Source organism: Atractosteus spatula, chromosome 11 (genome assembly GCF_055471065.1).
Source record: "Atractosteus spatula isolate fAtrSpa1 chromosome 11, fAtrSpa1.hap1, whole genome shotgun sequence".
NCBI classification, from domain to species: Eukaryota; Metazoa; Chordata; class Actinopteri; order Semionotiformes; family Lepisosteidae; genus Atractosteus; species Atractosteus spatula.
Genome location: NC_142716.1, coordinates 12,675,609 through 12,687,437, shown reverse-complemented (window position 1 = coordinate 12,687,437; position 11,829 = coordinate 12,675,609).

Here is an 11,829-nt window from a genome sequence, read left to right as displayed (position 1 = left end):
TTAAGAATGCTGCCAAAAGGGATTCATTTAATTGTGGTCTGATTTTTTTTTAATATGTACAGTAGTTTATTATTTTAAAGCAGGCAGGCAGATCTGTATTCAATGTGAAATTTGGAGCTGCTGTGTGCTGTACAGGTATGTGTATCCTAAGCCAAGGATTCTATCAAAGGCATATGCATTATTTAATGGATAGGTGTTTGAAGCTATTGTGTAGAAATTGCTTTACACACTGAATTATTTAGGTGAGCTATTGTATTACAGAAACATACAGTGTTACATTATTCTGCACTCTTGACCAGGCATGAATTTCATTCTCCTTTACTCTGTATGCTTAGTTTATTATTTGCAGCTCTTTTGTAAACACATTTTTAACAGATTCTGAAGTGCCATTTCCGTGCAGCATGTTTTGTAACAGAAGTAGCTGCATTCTTTAGTTCTTTGTATTTATAGGAATGGAAGCCAGCCATGTACATACTGTATCAGTCAAGACTATGGTTCATATGCCTAAATGTTGGCCAGAATGCTGTGATGGTGGTGGTGTTCTTCTTCTGTTTGGTTCTGTAAACAAGTGGAGGTTCAGGATTTAAAACAACTATTGTTAAGCTTTCCAGCAGTTGGTCCATAAAGGTAGGGATGTTTGTTCCTTGGTAAAATTGTTGCTTTTGTAGATTTCACAAAACCATATACTGTAGCATATGCTGTAGTATGGAGTACATGTTATGCATTTATTTTGTTTGCTTAATTTATTACTATTTAATATATTCATGCACTCTCATATATCTCTTTGGTACATAGCCTAGAGAGGTGGTTTATTTGATTGTCAAAAAGGTTCGTGTTTTGTTTAAAATAGTCAAATATCATAATTAGCTATGTGACATTTGTACTGCAAAATTAATGTTAATTATAAGTAATACATTTTCAACAGTATATTAATTGATTGGCTGCTATTCTTAGTGCTGCAAATGTTCTTAGAATTACAACTACTACCTTTCTTTACAAAATGTGCAAAATGTACAAAAATCCCTGGAGTGTTGATTTGGTCAGATGTTTCTTGTAGCCTTCTTAATCATTGCATTTATAAGAAACAACATTTTATACAGAATATAATTTATTTGAGGCAAAATTTCATCATTTATAAAACCCATAATTTACTTTGTATTTCTTTCTATAATGCAATTGCTGTGGTGGCATTTACTTCTAATTTTGCATAAATGCATATTAATGTAGTCTATTATATATTGTGTCTCTCTACAGTACATGTTCAGGATTGGTCCAGAAAAAGTCTATTGCTTGAAGATCTAGAAATGTATTTACAGTATATATAAAAGTTAATTACATTCAATGACCTATGCACATTCATGTATTTTCCTTAGTTGAAAATAATGTATACACATTTTTAAGTGAACATTCTAATGCCTCTCAGTATACAGTATAATGTTATGTATTTGAAGATGGTGTACATCCCACACTCCACGACAGCCACCCTTATAAAAACCTAGAGAACCAAGTTAGAGCCAACATTTTATGAAAGAACCTCAGAACATCACATGGTTTAATACAGAGCCCTAGGGGTATAATTTACAGCCACTGAGAAGCATTTATTTGAAAAGTGGAGGCTGAGTGAGAAATGTTTGAGTTTAATATGTGATAGGAAAGAACAAAAACTATTGTTTTGAAAGTATTGGGGAATGTATTTACAAATACAGCATTATTGAAACCTGTGGGAATTATCTGATTTATGTTCATATGTGATCCACCACTTTATTTTAAAAAAACAACTTCATTTTAACCTTAAAAACAGTTTACATGTCATATCCTTGTGTATTTATTTTTAACTATCATTGTTATGCTATTTTCTTTTATTGTTATGTCTTTTATATCATCATTATAAAACATTTAGCGGAACATGTAGTTGGAGTTTTGTCAAAAAGTTACTTTGATCTCTATTTTTGACACATCTCTGCTGCTACCAGAAAGGTGGCTTACATCTTTTAAAAAAAAATCTGACATAGTGCCTTGATTAGGATATTTCAGTGTGACTTGGGTTGTTTCATTACTAAGAATATAGGGTGTCAGAACTGTCATATAATATAAAGAAATAATAAAAGTCATCTGCAGAAAAAGAAACATTGCTAGTTGTGGAACATGTGTATACAATCTGTTCATTACATCTCAAAAATAAATAGAATAAAAGCATCTCTAAAGGTTAATAATTGAACCTGAGAGTCTGTCTAGCTTGTTTGACTTGCAGTAGCTAAGTTATCCAAGGAACCCATTCAGACCTTTCTTGATAGATGTGAGGGTATTGGCTCTGACAACATTGATGAATTTATTGTTCCAATCTCCCATAACACTTTGTATTTTAGCTTCTGCTTTAAAGTAACAGTCTTTACTGTTAAAAACAAAAAAAAAATTAGACTGTCAGGACATTACTTTGAGCCCAGTAATGCATGTGGTCGCTTTTCTCTGAAAATACTAGAACTGTATTTTTTTTGGTATTGTGGTGAAAAAAAATATTATAAATGAGGTTTTACAAGTGCACTGTAGAATTTTAATTTAATATCGCTTGATTTAATTCCTGTGTCATGGGTCTCAAACTAAGTTCTTGGAGAGCCAAGAGTCTTCTGGGTTTTGTTCCACCTCAGCTCTCTGTTACATAGTTCATTTAATTAACTGCATAATTGTAATTCTTTTAACCGGACTCCATAGTGCTTTATAGTTAACTGCACTTTTAATGAAATGACTGTCGTAAGTAATTAACAGTAAAAGATGTTAAGAACAGTCCTATGTAAAACTACAAAAAAAATAGATTAAGTGTTTATTAGATTACTCAGGTTGGAACAAAAGCCAGACACTAAACAGTCCAGAAACTGAATCTGAAATGCATGTTCAAGGCTTTTCAATTTATATCTTAACATGCTGTTTGCCTTTCTTACTGCTACCTCCCATTGTCTAAATCACTGGCCAATGGGAAGCTCTGCATACTGTTTTACATGGATGTTTGTTTTTCTAACTACATGCAACACTGTACCACTCTACATTAAATGACATTTGCAGAGTGTTTGCCATGACTTGAATCCTGTTTATAGATTTATGTTGCACTGTGCTAATTATGTTGCCAAATTGAGCATTCACTTTTTTTTATCCAAATGCGAATGCGTTTCCATGCCTCCTTCCAGCAATATGAAAATATACCATAGTTTTTGCCAATTGTACTCATTACTGTTCATGCTTGTTCAAAGAACTCTTGAAGGTTAACTTACCTTTTTATAATCCTGTACATTATCTTTTAGTTTAATTCTGTTTTCCATAGTTACATGTAATAAAACTAAGACATATTGCACAGTAATACTTGGTTCAGTTCTGTTGCCCTTTGTATGAGAAGCCACTACACTAAGACTTTCAGTCAGAGTATTATTCCTTACTTTTGCCTATGATTCATATCTCTTGTTTCCTTAATTAAAATAGGTAGAATATTCATTGGGCCTTGGAGATGTGTTTATCTTCAGTGCTTCTACTACCTACAGTATAGTAAACTACCATTTTTGCCTCATCTATGGTAATGCTATTTAACATAGAACTTTGTTTTTCTATCTTCCTGAGGCATGTTGCTGACTTCTTCCCCTGGTGAATACTTGAGTGAAATATTCATTACACTCAAGAATAAAAGTGCTTATTATATTTAAATTAAAATCCTTTAAGAGCTAGGGAATGAAAATTACCATCTACTGTATCAGTTTCCCCAACAGCTTTTAAGATGTTAAAAACAGAAAGTTGATACTTTTTTTATGGAATAAAATACAATGATAATCTTAACTGACAGAGTGAGGGACAAAAATGCTCACTTTAAGATGTACTCCTGGAGAAACTGTATCTCTGTAAATGCAAACAAATAGGAGCACCTGTAAAGTTTTGAAATGAGGTAATTTGACAATGTATCATCTATGGAAGTAAATGTCAAAACTGATTTGTGTTTATATAAACACCATAAAGCAGAAAACAGAACATCTGTAATAAATATAAATTGATATGAACAAGGAAGAGACAGGGACAAAAGGCAGTCCATGTAGGAGAAGCACTTCAGAAACTGTATTGATCTGCCTTCAGAACCCTTCTGTTCTTTCAGGTAATAAAGCCACATATTGATTTAGTTTCTGATGTAACCCTTATCCTTTTCTTTTGTCAGTTGCTTTCTTTCATGTCATGTCTTCAACATTTACAAACTATTGATTGAAAAGTAAATTTTATGATATTCACCACATTGTATTGCTTATGCTCCTCTCGAGTATGTACTGTATTCTTGTAAGAGTCGTAAACAGTCCATAAATAAAAAAAAACACTCTAAGCAAGTCCACTTCATATGGAATAATCACTGCAGAAATGACTAAAAAGCAGACTTAATCAAGTGGAGTATTTTGTACATGACTGCAGTGTTTAAAATCAATGAAACCGATTAAATGAAAGAAATGTCCTCGGTTGAAATACTAATTTATTTTAGACATTTTAATAAATAGATAATTTATTGATTAATTGTTTGATTCAGAGGCCTTGATGTACCTCAAAAAAATGAAAGCAATCCTCTTTTGATTTTTTGTTCCAAAAATTCACAAAACCCTTATAAACTAAAGGCTAGAGAAATCGCAAAAGGGGACTTCCCGAACATTTTCGTCGTTGCTCAAAATCTGTTTTGACAAATTTATTTTTATCAAACCTAAACTTAAAAGAAGATATTAGACGTGCGCCTGCAACTAAAATAATAATTTTGCTAAAACACTTAGGTGCAGTTTAAGCTCTTAACTAGAATAACTAAAGAGTGGTACTGTATATACAGTGGTGTGAAAAAGTGTTTGCCCCCTTCCTGATTTCTTATTTTTTTGCATGTTTGTCACACTGAAATGTTTCAGATCATCAAACAAATTGAAATATTAGACAAAGATAACACAAGTAAACACAAAATGCAGTTTTTAAATGAAGGTTTTTATAATTAAGGGAAAAAATAATCCAAACCTACATGGCCCTGTGTGAAAAAGTGATTGCCCCCTAAACCTAATAACTGGTCGGGCCACCCTTAGCAGCAACAACTGCAATCAAACGTTTGCGATAACTGGCAATGAGTCTTTTACAGCGCTGTGGAGGAATTTTGGCCCACTCATCTTTGCAGAATTGTTGTAATTGAGCCACATTGGAGGATTTTCGAGCCTTAACCGCTTTTTTAAGGTCATGCCACAACATCTCAATCGGATTCAGGTCAGGACTTTGACTAGGCCACTCCAAAGTCTTCATTTTGTTTTTCTTAAGCCATTCAGAGGTGGACTTGCTGGTGTGCTTTGGATCATTGTCCTGCTGCAGAACCCAAGTGCGCTTCAGCTTGAGGTCACGAACAGATGGCCGGACATTCTCCTTCAGGATTTTTTGGTAGACAGCAGAATTCATGGTTCCATTTACCACAGCAAGTCTTCCAGGTCCTGAAGCAGCAAAACAGCCCCAGACCATCACACTACCACCACCATATTTTACTGTTGGTATGATGTTCCTTTTCTGAAACGCTGTGTTACTTTTACGCCAGATGTAATGGGACACACACCTTCCAAAAAGTTCAGCTTTTGTCACGTCAGTCCACAGAGTATTTTCCCAAAAGTCTAGGGGATCATCAAGATGTTTTCTGGCAAAACTGAGACGAGCCTTTATGTTCTTTTTGCTCAGCAGTGGTTTTCGTCTTAGAACTCTGCCATGCAGACCATTTTTGCCCAGTCTCTTTCTTATGGTGGAGTCATGAACACTGACCTTAACTGAGGCAAGTGAAGCCTGCAGTTCTTTGGATGTTGTTGTGGGGTTTTTTGTGACTTCTTGGATGAGTCGTCGCTGCGCTCTTGGGGTAATTTTGGTCAGCCGGCCACTCCTGGGAAGGTTCACCACTGTTCCATGTTTTCACCATTTGTGGATAATGGCTGTCACTGTGGTTCGCTGGAGTCCCAAAGCTTTAGAAATGGCTTTATAACCTTTTCCAGACTGATAAATCTCAATTACTCTGTTTCTCATTTGTTCCTGAATTTGTTTGGATCGCAGCATGATGTCTAGCTTTTGAGGATCTTTTGGTCTACTTCACTTTGTCAGGCAGGTCCTATTTAAGTGATTTCTTGATTGAGAACAGGTGTGGCAGAAATCAGGCCTGGGTGTGGCTAGAGAAATTGAACTCAGCTTTCCAAAGATGTGATAAACCACAGTTGATTTATGTTTTAACAGGGGGGGCAATCACTTTTTCACACAGGGCCATGTAGGTTTGGATTTTTTTTTTCCCTTAATAATAAAAACCTTCATTTAAAAACTGCATTTTGTGTTTACTTGTGTTATCTTTGTCTAATATTTCAATTTGTTTGATGATCTGAAACATTTCAGTGTGACAAACATGCAAAAAAATAAGAAATCAGGAAGGGGGCAAATACTTTTTCACACCACTGTATGTGATAATAACCAATCTAGACAATTGATTAATTGTATGATAGTAACAAAACTCTAGTCCTGACCATACTTCTAACTCTTAATTTATTTGCAGAAAGTAAAGAATACAGCACAATTCCTTAAAACATAGCTATATTATGGTTATGATTCAGGCCAGTTGTATATTGGGGGGTGATATATCTGAGCTAGTGCAAACCAATTAGTATAAGATATGATCGCTTTATTAGCCATTTACAATTTCTTGCATTAGGAATTTGTCTTTTCGCATACCTCAGCTTGCTCTCCATGAGTCACACAGACAGGGAGAGAAGCTTGGTGTTCAAGAGCAGGGTCAGACATTTATACAGTGCCCCTGGAGCAGCTGGGGTTAAGGGCCTTGCTCAGGGGCCCAACGGAGCAGGATTCCTCTGCCAGCCGCAGGATTTGAACTGGCAACCTTCCAGCCACAGATGCAGAATCTCAGCTACAGTGCCACCACTCCTCCCCTCTGCCCTGTATCTGCAGCAGTGTTGATCCATATAAAAATGTAATGGACACAATTGTGATGGAAGGCAATTACAGTAAGAGGATGAATATTGCCATTTGATCACCTCTCAGATTCTCAGTCTACATGCTGCTCTGATATTAAAATATTTAGCCAGGTTACCAAGCACATGAATATAAATTTCTTAAATTTTAACAGTATTGGTTTATTATTTTCTACTTTTTTAAAGTGTTATAGATTCATTACTGGTAAGTGTGGCCTTATTTCCTGTTACCCCCAATGTAGATCTAAAATCACTTCCATTTATTTCACAATACACAAAGACACATGAAGCCACTTTGCAGTCTGACTGGCACTGAGAGTGAGTGAGATTTCTGTGGCAAACATAGTGAGCAACAGCTCATTTTAAATGAGAAATACTGTATGCCTCCATAGTTTCCATTCTGTTAGTGATGGTCAATCTTCTTCAGCAGCATTTTTAATTTACAACAAAGATGTACTTAAAAGTTTTACTGTGAGGAACCCCATGACTTTGCTTCAGGAGACAACAGATAAAAACAAAAGGAGAGCAACTACTGTATAGCCACTTGTTAATGTGAAAATACATTTTCAAGCTCAGTATATGATAATAGTGTGTCAAAACGGTGCATGCTGAGGAATAGCATATTGTGAGCATCTGTCACTGAAGGTGGCCTCTAGGTTTTTTTTAACGCTTCTTCCTTCACAGCAGTCTGTTCATATTTTTAGTTGTTTAATTAATACAAATAAAAGCTCTGTAAAAAAATAATTTAAAAGGATTGCTATTTTATATTCATTGTGAATTTTCAATTCAAATTTCAGCAGATTGTTTCTACGATGGTCTTTAGATGTTTGTAAAACAACCAATATCAACAAAAATGATCAATGTATGATACATATTATATCAATGTGACTGAGTGTATTGAATTCCTAGTATTTACAATAGCTCCTAATGAGGTACTACAAAGAATATCTGCGTCCAACCATCTGCGTATACAGTTAAATTACTCTTGTTACTATTAATTGTATTTTGCAATAACAAGACTGCTTACTGTGACACTGATACAAGATGCTGAGGCCATAAATCATACAACTACTGTAAAAAATGGAATCAAATAGATACAGGAAATCTGTGGGGCGGGGATTTGTTGTACTAAATTTTAAATTTCACCAGTTAATTGCTGTTCCATCCATCCATTTTCTAACCACCTTAATTCCTCCTCAGAAATTGAAGTTAGGGCCCCAGTACTGCAAGGCAGCAATGTTAACCACTGCGCCACCTGTTAATTGTTCTTAAGTTTTCTATTTTCCTGTATTCAGAGAGGTTTGGTTCTGAGCTTGTTTCAGGTCTGGGGAACCATCTGTGTTTACATGTTTTTCCCATGGCTTCATGTTTTTTCTGGGTGTGCTGTTTCTTCCGACAATCCATTGATAAAGTTAATTCCAAAGTTGTCCACGTTAATTGTTGCCTCTAAATTATTCCCTGAATGTATGTGTGTGCGTGCGCATCAAATTCAAAATTTGTACTTATTGTCTAAGGCTCTGCTACACTGTGACCTAGTACTGGACAATGAGGTTACACAATCTAAGGTGTATCTAGATGTGATACCACAATCTAAGGTTAACACTTATACAATTTGACGTCAAATGTAAATAAATTGCACATTTAATGTTATTAATTAAAACTTTCCTTTTTTACACTCGTTTCATTCATGCACCTACAATGGCAGGTTCATAAACTTATTATTTGAGTGAGTTTGTGTTTTTGATGGCACATATACAGTAATATGTTGTAAAATAAATTATTTCTCACTATGAAGAATACTGATAACTTTTTTTTCTGGCTTCACAGACCATAGGTAGCATACAAATCTCAAACTACATGTCTTTGATTTTGTAACTTATCAATAAGGATATGTTCATTTATAGATTTGCCTTCATTCCACCAATAATTTACACTGTTTCAAATTGAATCAATTTCTGCAACACTATAGAATCAGACTGTTTTTGCAGTGTTGTAATTAATAATTTGATAGTATAGTATTCCATATAGTATATATATAGTGTAGTATATAATAGTATTCCATAAAAAAACCTTTGATAACTTTGTGTTAATGTCAAAAAACATTATATGAAATATACCTACGAACATTCTTTAAAAACTGTTTTAAAATTAAACGTTAAATAAGTTAAACAGTGCTAGACATTTTATAATTATCTAATAAAAAATCATATACAAGAAACCTAAAAATAATATTAAAAATCCCAAACATAGTTTCTTTTTTAGAGCAGTTAGATTAATAGTTTATAATATGAATTACAGTAGGATATTATTACACAAATAATATAGGGATTGTTATGTGTTTTTTTTTGTTAAATTGTACCATATCCCCAGGATTCCCTCACATGGTCTCTGAACTAATGTTTTATGTGTTTTTTTGTTAATTCTTTGCTTTTGTCTAGGATTCTTCAAGGCCCCTCTTCTAAAGCTTCTCTTAGAATTTAGTCTGCTAGTTGGATCAATAACTTGCCTGGGCATGCCTTGGTACTGATGGGGGATGTGACATGAACACCGATCCACCTCATTCCATGCCTTACCCAACAGCCTCCCAGGAGCCGTGGTCCACTCTGAATCGCTTTAGGACTGGTCATAGTCATTGCTAACCACCCAGTATGATCCCTCTTTGTTTCTTTGCGATGGAGCAACACTTTGTAGCACAATCTAGATTACTAACCAATCTACAGACTCATGGATTGGGCAGTCCTCAACACATCTGGACCAGAAGCTGTTGCTTGGGTTTGCATTCACTAAATGAAAGAAAATACCTTATGAAAGCAAATATAATCAGTTTAAAAGATTAAAGACCAGACATAAGACTGCAAACTTATGTCTTCATATATGTTTTCAAAAAATATCTTCACTTCAATATTAAAATTTAGTAGGGTGGTCAAACCCTAATTAAGGTGGAGAAGAGGCATGATTCAAAATGCAGTTTTTATTGTAGTAACTCACCTGGCTAAGAAGTCATATGTAGGGATAGGGCTGTTGGAAACTCCCCTTTAATGAAGGATAGCCATGGGACCCCAAAGGCAAAGATGGGGTGGAAGAAAAGATTTGAAAATGGAATGCATTGGAATCATAATATTTATAGATTGCTAACACGTATATAAGTGGTCAAGATTAGGGTTTGACAACCTCCCAGTCTTTGTTTAAATATCCATATGTATTCATATTTTAATAAAGGACGTCTTTTAATTTGAGTGGTGATTGCTAAAGCAATTTAAATCCAACAAATTACTACTATCAATATATCTAAGTAATGCAGGTCACAGATTTTTTTTTTTCACCTGTCATTTCTGAGTTGTTGAATATACTGTACCTAATGAAGGTGTATGGCATTCCAAATCTTAAGAATCTGCTAAATATGTTTTTCACTCCCGCCCACTGTGTTTGTAGATGATTACATAAGATACATGGACATCAACTCATTTTTATGGGATCACTGCTAATGTGAGCCAACTCACTTCAGGTAAAGCCAGAGGAAAACAGGTATTTTTTTGAGAAACCAAGCACAGATCTTTCAGTGCATTGCACAAACTCTTACTGCTGCATTGAAAAAAAAACTTTAATTTAATCCAGAATTTTCAAGCTTTTGGCTAAGTGAAGGTAACAGGTCTGATGCACTGAGCCAGTTACAGAAGTGATACACTTCAAGTTATTTCCGACGTTGCCAAATTGTATCACACATTGATTGAAATCACACTTTCAATTACTATGTAAGTAAACCAGAATAATTAAAATATCCTAATATGGGGTCTTCTCAAGTGTCTAATTAATTGTATGGAAATATAAGAAAGAACATGGCTAAATGCTTTTGTGATATCACACTGTCATTTCAGTTTGGATAGACTGGAGGCAAAGGTAACAATGATTTCAGACTTCTATTAAGCAAATCCAGTTCACATGGCATTTGAACAGAACTTCTGGAGCAGCAAATCAGCAGATTTATAAGACTTTTAAGAAATGGGTAATATTTCAGAAACAAAATGAACACCATATTTTTTAAATAACTGACATTCAGTTCATCTCAACTGATCTCTCAAATCATTTTTTGCAGTGCTTAAGAAAAAGTTCTCAGTTTTTATATCCCACTCTCACACCCTACTATATTCCTCTAAGAAAATTCCATCCACATTACCTGACTTTAACAGTTTGAAATTTAGTTTTGAAAAGAGCACATGTTGGGAAAGCACTGAAGTGCAAAATTCATGTCATTTTTGTTATGTCTGACCTTCAGTGGCACAGTCTTTTCTTCTGATTTCTTCTTAAGAAATACAATAACTTTTTTCCTCACCCAGTGCAGTATTGTAGTTTTATAATGTCCTTGCTCGAACCACTTTGTCTGGCCTGTAATAAGCTATTAGGGACACCAGCATGGGTGGAATTGTACCAGAATATTGTGTAGTTCATTTTGCCTACAGGGTGTCACATTGTCCTGACAGGCATAGGTAATATGAAGACAACAAGGACCTTATCCAGTGAACCAAAGAATTATTTTTAGAATGTAGCACATATACTCACCATTTCATTGTACTGTACAGCTGTAAGATATTTTTACAATGCATAACCTGCTGATTATATTTAAAATATGAAAGGTATATGTTTTTGCAAGGATATTGAATATACTGTACACTCACTATAATTATGACAGCTGGTGGACTTTAATTCTTAATCTATAATAGCTCCATCTTTATACAGTACATTGTCTGAATATTAAAAGGTTCCTAGTTTTACACATCTAAATCATGTAGATTACAAATCTACAATATCCATCTGCTCTAAAATGAATATCTCAAATAACAGTCCC